Source organism: Melospiza melodia (genome assembly GCF_035770615.1).
Source record: "Melospiza melodia melodia isolate bMelMel2 chromosome 7 unlocalized genomic scaffold, bMelMel2.pri SUPER_7_unloc_1, whole genome shotgun sequence".
Classification (NCBI taxonomy): domain Eukaryota; kingdom Metazoa; phylum Chordata; class Aves; order Passeriformes; family Passerellidae; genus Melospiza; species Melospiza melodia.
The window spans coordinates 2897466-2908856 of NW_026948497.1; the positions used below are offsets into that span (position 1 = coordinate 2897466).

Here is an 11391-nt window from a genome sequence, read left to right on the forward strand (position 1 = left end):
AAAGTAATAACTTGGTTTTGTGGATTGGAATTATTAGTGCCTGTTGAATGAGAGATACCTGAGGAACAGTAAGAGACCACAGTTAAAGAGTGTCAAAAACAATTTGCCTAGAAATTAGTTAAGAGAAGGTGACAAGAAAATAGAGGGCAAGACCAGATTGGCCTCTGCATTTTGCCACCGAGAAGATCAAATAAACCTGCTGTGGGTTGCAACCTCACAGGCATGGGAGGTGGGAGTATAAGCCATACTGGACCTCTGTTATTCCTGTTTCCAGCACTCATTTGTTGTCTTTTCCCTTTCAGGATATCAGCAAGATTGTGTCACAAATGCTACAGAAAGCATCACATGGAAAGAAACCAAAGTTCCTCTTTTATTACACACACCCATGTCAACAGCCACTGTTATAACCCATCCAAATTAAAAACCTGTAGGCAAAATAGAGTAAATTATTAGATTACAAGAAACTTAAGAAAAAGTGGCAATAGATTTAGAACTGAATGTCCAAAAGGAGAGAGATGGATTTGTTTTAAATTTAATCTTGAAGATATGGTTCAAGATTTGGTAAAAAAACAAATAATAAACGAAAAGGTAAAACCAGGACAGCCATCTAACTCTGTATTGACTCCAAATTATCTCTTGAATTGTATTACAAGACTCCAAGCAGTTATAGAAATGATAGCAAATAAGGCTACCCAGGCATTAGAGTTAATATTAAGCTAGCTAAGCCAAACGAAAACTGTAGGGTATTAGAATAGGTTGGCTTTAGACTATTTATTAGCCAAAGAAGGAGGTGTTTGTGGAAAGTTCAATATATCAGATCATTGAAAATTGATGACCACAGAAAAGTGATTCTAGCAAAAGCAAAAGAAATCAAAAAGAAAAATATATATGCATATAATAACCCAGGTACCAGTCCAAAAATTAGAAAACAATGTTAAAATCTAGCTGGTGGCGTAATGTATTAGAAGAAATTAGGATCTTTCATTTTGTATTACGACTGTTTTTATATTTCTTACTTGTGTAATCCCCTGTTTTATTTCACTAGCATAATCCAGAAGATACAAGTAGAAAAAAATATTGCTCAAGACAAATTATTTACAAAGAATAAGAGTGGGGATTGTGAAAAATGCATGTATTTTATGATTGGTTTTTCACAAATATTAAAATGAATATTATAAGTGTTGTGTTAGAAAATAATGCTGTATTAATTTTCTTAAGTAATGTGTTAAATATAGTTTTAGGTTACAAAAATAGAAACTATGCTATGTGAGATGCTTTGTTTAACAGAAAGGGCTTGCAGTGAGATAGCAGCCACAGGACACCTAGATCTTTCAGAGAAAGGGAATTTTTTGCGTTCTTATCAGAAGAAACGAACTTCTTCCCGCCTTGGAGGCACTGTTAGGATTAGAAGGAAGAAGTTGACACTGACCAGACAGAATCCGGTATTTGAATGGGATTTATGCATCATGTATGAAGTGTATGAATATGCAACAAGCTATTGTTCTTAAGGGCTAATCCTTCGTTAACGGGGTTTTTTTCGGGCTCCTGCTGGCCACAAAAGGTACCCGGACATCCGTAACTCTTTCTTTTTATTGTCTCATATTGTCAAAATTCAATTTGTCCAAATTGTTATTACTCTAATTGTGTTACTATTTTTATAACCATTTTATTACTATTAAAATTTAAAAATTTTAAAAACAAGTGATTGGCATTTTTCACAGAGGCAAATCCCATCTTTTCCTTGTCCACCCTCCTTCTTCTCCTCATTCTGTCCTACATCCATCCATGTTTCTTTCCCATCTCCTTCTCCCTTGTTCCTTCTCGTTCCTTCCTCTCCTCCTGCTTTTTCCTTTTCCCTTCTCCCTGTCTCTTCCTCTCCTTGTCCTTCCTCCCCCATGCACTGAGCTGCGGACAGAGACCAGGGAGAACAAATCCCTGCCACAGAACCTCGTGGAAGAGGCCGTTTGGAACGGCTCCATGGCGCAGGAATCCAGTGGGGAGGAAAAACCCCAGACATCCCACACGAGGAGGGGCTGCAAACCCAGCCGGGGATCTGTGAGGAGGTAAAAGCTTCCCTGTGCTGGGAAGGGTGTGGGGAATGTGAGAAGAGCGTCAGGCAGAGCTCAGCCTATTCCTGGTGCCTCCAAAAACGGCAGTGCCGGATGCAGAGATCCATGGGGCTGCAGAGATCCCCCTGCAGATCCATGGGGGTGCAGAGATCCCCCTGCAGCCCCCGGAGCAGCCACGCTGGAGCACGGCGATGCCTGAGAGGAGGCTGTGACCCCGCGGCCAGAGGGCCCCGCTGGAGCAGCTTGTCCTGGCAGGACTGACCCCGGGGCACAGTAACCCACGCTGCAGCACTTGGAGGGGGCTGTGCCCCATGGGATGGACTCAGCTTGGAGAAGTTCCTGGAGAAGTCTCCGGTGGGAGAGAGCCCAGGGTGCAGCAGGGCAACGACTCCTGTCCCTGAGCAGAGGGAGAAGCCCCGGGGCATGAACTGAGCCCGGCCCCATTCCCTGTCTGCGGCACTGCCGGGGTAGGATGCGCAGCTGGAAGGAGGGAGGCGTGGGGGAAAGCTGCATTTAAGGGTCTTCACTTACTTCTCATTATCCTGCTCTGAGTTTTTGGAGTTTTCTGTCAGAAATCTCTCCCCTCCCCCGCTCATCCACAGGGGTTTTGGGCGGTTTTCTCTTTTTGGGGGAAATCAAAGCGATGCACTGATGCTCCTAATTAGTGGTAGAAGTGAGGCTCCAGGGCTTCCCGCTGAGCCGGAGCCACCGGAGCCGCAGTGCCGGGAAAGCCGTGGCGGGAGCTGCGGAGAAGTTTGTTTGTGTTTTCAATCCCCCTCGGGCCCGGGCCCGTTCCAGGGCTGTTCCTCAGCTCCGGCTCTGCCCTCACGCAGCCCGGGGGGCCCTGAGAGCGCGGGGCGGGGCTGTGCCTTGTGCAGAGCCCGCCCCTAGCTAGGATTGGGCGATGGTGCCGTCAGTCGCGGTTGTGGCGCGCTGATTGGTGGGAGCGGGGCGGAGCAGGGCCCCGGTGGCGGGCTGAGGGCGGCCGTGGCTGGGCAGCGGCGCCATTGTCAGAGCGTGTGTGCGGTGCCGTGAGCGGCGGCAGCGGACGGAGCGCGGTGAGGCGGCGGCGGAGCTCGGATGCGGCCGCAGCGCAGGTGGGAGCCGCGCTGGGGTTCTGCGGGGCCTCGGGGCTGGCTTCGGGCCTCGGGGGCGGCAGGGGGCTCGGGTGGCTTCGTTGTGCCGTGTCCGGCGCGTGTTGCCGCTGGCGTGAGGGCGCTGCGGGAGCGGCTGCCCGCGGTCTCCTTGCGGCCGCTGCCTCGGCAGGAGCCGCTGCCGAAGCAGCGCTGGCTCGGCCCGGTTGCTGTAGCTGGGACAGAAAGGGCTGCCCCGTGCCCGGGGCTCTGCGGGGAAATTGCCGTGGCCGGAGGTTTCTGTGCCCAGAGGAGACAGAGGAGTCCTGTAAAAGTGACTTTATTGCTGGGCAGAGGGAGAGGCCGTGGGGCATTTGCCGTGCGCTCTCTGCCATTGTTGTCGTTCGCAGCCTCCTTTCTATCCTCATTTTCCCGGCCTTATCTCCCTCTTCCTTTGCCCCCTGGCTGAGGTACTTGGAAGGTTTAGACCTCCCGATCCGCCAACTGCATGTCCTCGTTAATGTGCACCCCCACTTTTGTATAACAGCCGATATTCACGGCTCTGTTAAATCTTTACTTTTCTGGAAGTTCAGAAATTTAGCGGGACTTTGTGTGAGCAGCAGTCCATGTTAATTGCTAACATTTATTGAAGCTGGTGGTTTCGCCCGTTGCTTCCTTATCGACGAGTCCCTGACTCCTCGCTCAGCTGCTGAATGAGCTGCACTCTCAAGGTGTGGAGCATGGTAAAAAGATGAGAGTTGCAGTAGCACATCAGAGGAGAAACAGCATTCGTTTAACCCATGGTCTGCCAGGGAGCCACAAAACCGTGTCCCCTTCCCATCCTTTTCACCTTTGGACCAACACATGAGCTGCTTTTTTGTTTCCATTGTTGTTTTGTTTTTTACCACGTTTCCTTTTTCTTCTATTTGCCAACAGCAGCTTGAGTCATTTAATTTTCCACAAACTCCTCTTTTTTTCTGCTAACAGATGATCTGATCCCATCCCATGGTTAAGTGTTGTGTTCCTCATTTCAGTGGATTGGTCAGCAGGAAGGTCAGGAGCTGGAGCTGTCTGGTTGGTTATTCCGAGGGCAGCTTGTAATCTAATGATGCCATTGAAATGAGAAATGGGTTCTGTGACTCCTGATATGAATTGGTTCGGGTTCCCAGGGTGTTATAGGATTCGTTCTGCTGGCCTTTTATGTTTTCCCCATTTTTGGCCGCTCTCCAGCCAGGGCTGCATCAGTTAGCCGCTTTTCTGTAATTAAATCATCAACTAATTAGATTCCCAACTGATTTCCCTGAAATTTGGGTGGAAAAAATCCCCAGTGCTCTACTATGCCATATATAACACAGACAGTGACAGCACATGTTGGAGTGGGCAGCGGGATGATTCGCCCCCCATTTATTTATAATGAAGTTTTCCCAACGTTCTCCATTTGCTGTTTCCCTTTGGAGCTTCACCCGTTTCTGTTGCAGGGTCAGATATCCTCCCCATGGGCTCTGCCTTGAGCTGTGCAAATTCCATCAGTGCCAGCAGGCAGAGCTTGGAGTGATGGGCAGAGGGAATCAGCCCAATTCCTGCCCCAGGCAAGAGACCCAGGTGCATTGTCCACACTTTGCCCAGCAGTGTTCATTTGCATCTCTAAAGCTCCTCTGGAGGCTGCCTGGAATGAAGCTTCTCTTCCAGGGCAGCCATCTGGTGAGTCACATGTGGCCCCCCAAGAATCTGCTGTGTTTTAAAAAAAAAGTATTAACTATTTACAAGTTCAAAGTATTACTGTTAAAGCTCTTCAGTTCTACAAAAGCCCCATAAAGGAGAACTTGCAAAAACCCAGACCAAAAATTGATTCTCACATGTTTGTCCCAAACCTACCTGACAATATAAAATGGGAATATTATGAAATTTTTTTCTCATTTTGTAATTTTGTCACTGAAACTGCAGGGAAAACAAAATTTTTCCAAGAATCTCTTTAGCGTTAGAGAGTCAAGGCATTACTTGGTTCTGGCCAGGATGTGCAACAGAAATAATTTCTTTCATAAATAGCCCGGCTGTGCAGAGAAAATCATTCCATACCATGTGAGTTTTACTAGATTTTTCCTATACTTCATGTTTTCTGGACCAATTAAATCCACTGCTTTAATGTTCATTGCTTCCAAGTTGTGTAAGTTTTTAGTATTTGGTTTCCTGTTGGATCTGGATTTCTTCCCCTCTGATGTGAATTCGGTCTCCACACTCCTGGATTTCCTTCTCAGCCTTTTCCAGCCCAGGTGTCTCCAGCTCTGCCGGGGGCAGTGTCTGGGGTAGCTGTTGGTTGCTGTTTGCTGCTGGGCAATGTTGATGTTTTGTTGCTGGTCGTTATCTCTGTGGGTGTCTTTTGGGCTGTTCCCAGTGTATTGGGATGTTAAACTCATCTCCATTGAGTGGTGTAACACCCCTTAAATAAAACCTTTAAAATTCCTTTTCCCAAGGCAAAGACAAACCAAGCCTGAGCAGAGAAATAAGATTTAAAAGAACCAAACTCGGTACATTTTGCAGCAGTGCAATGGCAGGCAGCCCAGAGTGTGGGTGTCAGTGAGCCCCAGAGTGGAATTGTGCCGTGGTGTTCCCCAGCAGCTGTGGCAGTGCAGGCCCAGCCAGCGCTGAAGCTGAAGCAGTGGCAGCAAGGCTTGGCCCCAGTGGCTGGAGGTGGCAGAGGAGGGTGGCCAGGATTGCAGAGGATTCCAGGCGAGGATCTGTGGGCAGGCGCAGGGGCTTGGCCCGCCTTGGAGCCCTGGCTGCTGCTGCGTTGCCTTCAGGGCAGGCTCAGGGGCGGCCTCCCATCCTCCTGCTGCAGGCGGGAAGTGCAAATCTCCCGGGCTTCAGAGCCCTTGAGGCCAGGCTGAGGGGTCCCCCCGTGTTGAGCTGTGCTGGCGGCTGTTTCTGGCCTCGGGGACACTTGGCATGGGCCCCTTGGCCACCAGTGGTGCTGCTTTGCACTCCTTAGGCAGGAGCCGATGTCCTGGCTGGGTGTTGGCAGCAGCAAAGTGCCAGGGCAGGCTCTGTGCCAGCCCAGCTTCCTGTGGGAGAATGTGCCTTGATATCTGCTCCAGTGGTTGCTGAAGCAGTGAGAATTGCTTTTGCCCCCCTGTTAGGTGCCATGGTGTCAGCAGAAGATATTGAAGCCTTCCTGCTCAGGGCATTTCAGTGCCAGGCTCTCACAAACACCCACAGCTGCGCAGGTTGAGCTGAGCATGGGGCGGTGCCCTGCGCTGTGTCTGATTCCCCTTCCTTAATAACAGCCTGTCTTGTAGCTCCTTTCCCTTCTGCTGCCCTTGCAGAGCCATCCACAACCACATTTTCTCCCTCAGGCCAGGGAATGTCCCATCATCACTCTGTCCCAGCCTGGGTCTGGAGCTCTGTCCCTTGAGTGCAGTTCTGGGTTCCTTGCCAGCCCCTCTCCAGGCTGTTCACACAGGAGGCTGGGTTAAACCCTTGCCCTGTCCTCAGTTCTAAATCTTCCTGTGCCATTGAACAAGTTTCATACTGTAATAACCGAGCCCTGCTCATCTGTTTAGAGGCTGTTTAGGTTGTCAAACCTATACCTTGATGCCAGACTTGAACTATAGGAGATCTTCCTGTTGTCATCACTTTTCAGGCGAGGCCACTCTCCGGCCACTGGGTTAAACATTTTAGCACAAGAATTCCTTTGACTAGACCCTGTTTAAAATCCACCTATAATTCAGATTCTTTTTCCTTTTTGGAAGCCCCAGGAAAACTGCCTCAGTTAAGCTTCATTTTGGAACTTGATAATCCTGTGTTTCCTCCTGCTGTCCATCTATCCAGTTTGTTGACTGGCTGGATAGGAGTGTTGTAGGGAGACATCCTTGGCTCCAAAAGCCCTGCCTTTAACAGGGACTCAATACCAGGCTGTGAGCCCTTTCTTCTCTCTCTTGGAACAAGGTATTGCTTGTCCTAGTTGCTTTAAAGTAATTTGTAGTGGCTCCATATCTAATTTTCCCTCTTTCCCTGTCTCTGCCCGCACTTCTGCGTTCACTTCAGCATGGGCCTTTTCAATCTTGTCACACAAAGGTAGAACAGAACTGGCCTCTGCAACCCCTTTTACAGTAATAAAATCCTGCTCTCAAATTCCTTCCTAGGTAATTACAATCACAGGAGGAAGAAAAAGAAATTGATTTTATTCAAACCTATGCCCCACAACTTCTAATAGTAGTTGAACAAGTCATACCTGCTCATCTTTCCCACTCATTCCCTTAAAAATCAAATATTCCTTTACTCTTTCCACCCTTCGATCTAAGATTCAGAGTGGATTGAGAGGCCCCTGTGTCCATCAGGAAATGCCTTCTCTCAATGCAGACCCACCCTGAATGTTCTCAAGGGCTCCAGTATGGAGGGTCCCTGGTGTGATGGGAGCTGTGACAGCCCTGCCAATCCGTGTCCATCAAGGGGTGGACTTGCTGGTCCTGAGGGTGCTGCTGTCTGTGCTTGCAGTGTCCTTGTGCCCTGCAGCTGGAGCCCTGGTTCCTTGCCAGGGGCTGTTTGGGTGGGCTCTCCCCTGCCGAGGAGGGCAATGCCTCTGCCATGTGCTTGTGGCAGAGCCCGTGCCCTGGGTGCTGGGGCCCCCTTGGGCCCTGGGGTTGATCCCTCAGGGGCTGTAGGAGCTGTGTCCTGGCCTTTGCCTTCAGCTTGGCCTTTTGCTGCTGCCTTCTTGCATTCACCTCCTGTGCCTTTGTGCCCAAGTGCTGCAGGGCCTTCTTGTGCCCCTCCTGCAGCCCCCCTCAGTGCCTGTGGGTGCTTGTCTTGCTTTACAAGAGAGGTGTCTGCTCGGGAAGGCAGAAAAAGCCTCTCTTGGAATGGCGAATGCAAACCCCCTCCCTCTTAATTTTTAGAATGGTGAATTTAAGGGGCTCTCAGGCAAAGATATGGGAATAGGAATACCAGTTCTTTACTAGTGTGTATAATAAAGCAAACAAACACCAACAGCTGCGGCACTGACAGCAAACAGAGCCCGGACCCAGTCCCGGCCTTTGGGCTGCGGCGCTTTGCCCTTGGGTGCAGTTCCGGGCACGGCCGGCAGGGGCGCTGGTGGCTCCCGCGGGGCGGGCCAGTGCATCCCTCCCATGGGAACCTCTCTGAACGGAAATAGAGCAATCCCTTCAGCTCTTTCACTTGTTTCCCTTCTCTAGCCTTTCTCCCGTGTTTTGGGAAAGAATTTGGAGAGGGCTGCCTTTTAACTGAGTTCCTAGTGTTTCAAAATGTTGCTTCCTGTAGAGAGAGAGAGTTTCCCTGAACAGCCGGAGCTGTGGTTACCAAGGGGACGTAACTCAGAGCAGGACGGGATCAGGGGAGGATATCCCGCCGAGGCTCGGTGGGAGTGTGGGCAGGGTCTGTTGCCGGAATCGGCAGAGGGGGATCTTCCCGTGGAGCCCGAGGCGGAGCGTGGGTAGCCCCCACATGGCTGATGGCGGCTGATCCGGCAGCTGCCGGCAGAGCAAAGGCAGGTGGGAGAGCCCGGCAGCAGCGGCGGTGCCCAGTGCAGGTGGCACGGGCAGGGCAGCCGGGGATGGGATGGCTGGGACCCCCCCTGGGTGCGGTGGGGGTGGTGACCTTGGAGCAGGCGGCAGGACAGAGCAACCCCCATCTTCCCCAGCATAGCCAGCAGAGCGGCCGCGGGCCAGGCAGTGGGAGCAGGGCACACAAATTGAGCGACAGCGCCGGGGCAGGTGGAGCTGCCCTGGGCAGTGAGGCCACACCTGGGATGGAAACCGGGGCAGGCGGAGCTGAGGCGGGCAGCGAGCCGGGACCCGGGACAGGCGCCTGGGCCGGGAACGGAGGGGGCAAGACCTGCAGAGGATCCCACTCTCTGATTTTTCCTCTTGTTCCCTTCCCTTTCATTTCCCTTTGTCTCTTCATATTTTGTCTTGGGTGTTTCTGATACTTCAAAGATTTGTATTCTCTTGAAATCTCCTGTCTAACATATGGCATATTCTCTTCTAGATTAAATGGGGTTTTTTTACAAATAAACCCAGAACCTGACAAATCTATACTTCTGCATGGATACTTTGAAATGGTCAACCAGCTAACTCATGACCTCAAAATGTTGTTTTTCTCTTCACTTTTTTATTTCTCCTTTGGCAAATTGAACATCTCTCAGTTACTGGATTTGCTACTCCAAAAATCCAATGCGCCCATAGTTCCTTAAAAAATGATCACACAATGCTTGACTACCCAGTGGGTTTTCTGATTCAAGTTTTCTAATATTTTCCTAGTAAGCACATTTTATAATGAAATTGTCTTCCATCAAGAAGTTTCCATTTCCCTAATTTATCTTGTTCACTTCCTGTCGTGTTTAAATCTTTTTTCTCAGCTTCCCTAAACTTTGGAATTTCCAGTTTTTCCTCGTTGGGAGTTAATATTAACTTAAGTCTTTCTACTGCATCCTTAGCTTTGTGCTCTGCCCCCGTTTTGCCCAGTTTGCCTCTCCTTTGGCCTGGGCCAGGTTTCCCCCGCCCGCAGTGGCTGGAGCAGCCGAGAGCCCCGCGCTGCCCATTCCGACCTGTCCCGGCTCCATCCCCGCTCCTGCCGCGGCTGCGAGGGCTGCGAGAACGGGGCACCGAGGGTGTGGCTGCTGCTGGCGGAGGAGGAGGAGGCAGGGAAGGGCAATGATAAAGGGAAGGAGGAAGTGGAGATAAGACAGAGGAGGAGGGGGAACGGAAGAGAAGGAGTGGGAGGAAGAGGAAGAGGAGGGACGAAGATGGATCAAGGCTGAGGTGAGGGAACCACGTCGTCGATCCCTGCCTGAATTCGCAGCCCCCACCTGTGGGATCATCGCCCCCCCATCGCACTGGTGAGCGGGGAGAGGGAGCTCGGCCCAGATATCCCGGGGGTCCCTGGGTTGGGGTTTTTGGGGGGATGTTTGGAGAATGAAGCAGTCCAAGGCTGAGCGGAAAAGGCCCCTTGGGGGGACATCGGGGGGTGGCGGTGGCGGCTGCCGGCAGAGGCAGCCTGGAGGAGCAGAGCCCTGTGTCCCCCAGGAGCCCAAAGGGGGGAGCCCAGAGAGGGGGGAGCGCCGCCATTGGCGGGAGCCTCAAGAGCCTGGAGAGGGGCAGGGGGGACTCCTTGGAGCCGCTGCAGCCCAGAGCAGAGAATGAGGGGAGAAGGGAGCCTGGGAGCCCAAACAGCCCCGGCATCCCGAAAATGGGGAGAGCGAAGCGGGGGGAGCTTTTGGGATTGCTGGGACTGCCAGCAGCCTGGGTAGGGCAGGCACCGAGGAGAATGGGGACCCCCAATCCAAGCGTGACTCCCAGCAGCTGGGATGGGTGGAACTCCCTGAACACCAGAGGGGAGGGACCAGGGACGGGCAACTCCTGGGAGGCTTTTTCAGGCCTGAATCTTGGTGTTTCTGAGGTTTTTCTGGAGCCCAGGTGGCCGGTGACTTGTAGACATGGACTTGGGCAAAAGGGACTTTCAAACTCAATGTGTGTTGGGGGATGTGAAACAGGAAAGCCTTATAAATATGATTGTCTTGCAAAAGATTATGGGAATATAGAAAGTATAAGGAAGATTGAAATGAAAGCAAGCTCTGAGATACCTTAGTTAGTGACAACTGGAAAGCAATGGTGTGGCCCAACTGAAGATAATCCCCTTTTGATGAAACAATTCCCTCTGCTTGCAGAGAGATCCAGACCCCATTAGCTCAGCAGAAGGGGCCCAAAGAGGAGTTTTTAGGGTGTAAAATGTAACACAGTATGGTGATGTAATGATTCTTACAAGCTGTTTGTAAATGCTCTGGGATTTGTATCTTGTACTAGATTGGTTAGTGAGAAATAGAATATTCCACGCAGAAGAAAATTTATTGTGTTGTAATAGGAATGTTACTGTGTTATGCTCTTGCGTGTCTTACTTTCTTACCCTCTCACTCTCTCTACCCCTCTCTTCTCTCAGCCCTGCTCCGAGCTGTGCCTGGCAGCTCCAAGCAGGGCCCTGCACCCAGGCCCTTTGCAATAAACCGCAAGTTCCACGACCTGGCTGCAGAGATCTCTCATCTCTGTCCGTCCTGACCATCCTACCCCCCAGTGCTCCTACAAACGCGCTCATCCCTTGTTTTCCCCAAACCAGGATTTCCCATTGCCAAGGCCTGGGAGGCTGCGAGGAAGAGGAAGATGCCCCGGGACACTGAGGCAGGTGAGGAGGAAGTCAGTGCCCCTTTCCCCTCTGTGCTGCTCCATCTCCCAGCCCAGCACGGCCCC

General features: G+C 51.1%; 2 pseudogenes; one reads left to right on the forward strand and one right to left on the reverse strand.

The window, feature by feature from the left end:
- Positions 1–11391, reverse strand: part of LOC134432716 (uncharacterized) — an 899340-nt pseudogene that overhangs the window by 93898 nt on the left and 794051 nt on the right.
- LOC134432660 (zinc finger protein 501-like) overlaps positions 1–11391 on the forward strand; it is a 36391-nt pseudogene that overhangs the window by 20851 nt on the left and 4149 nt on the right.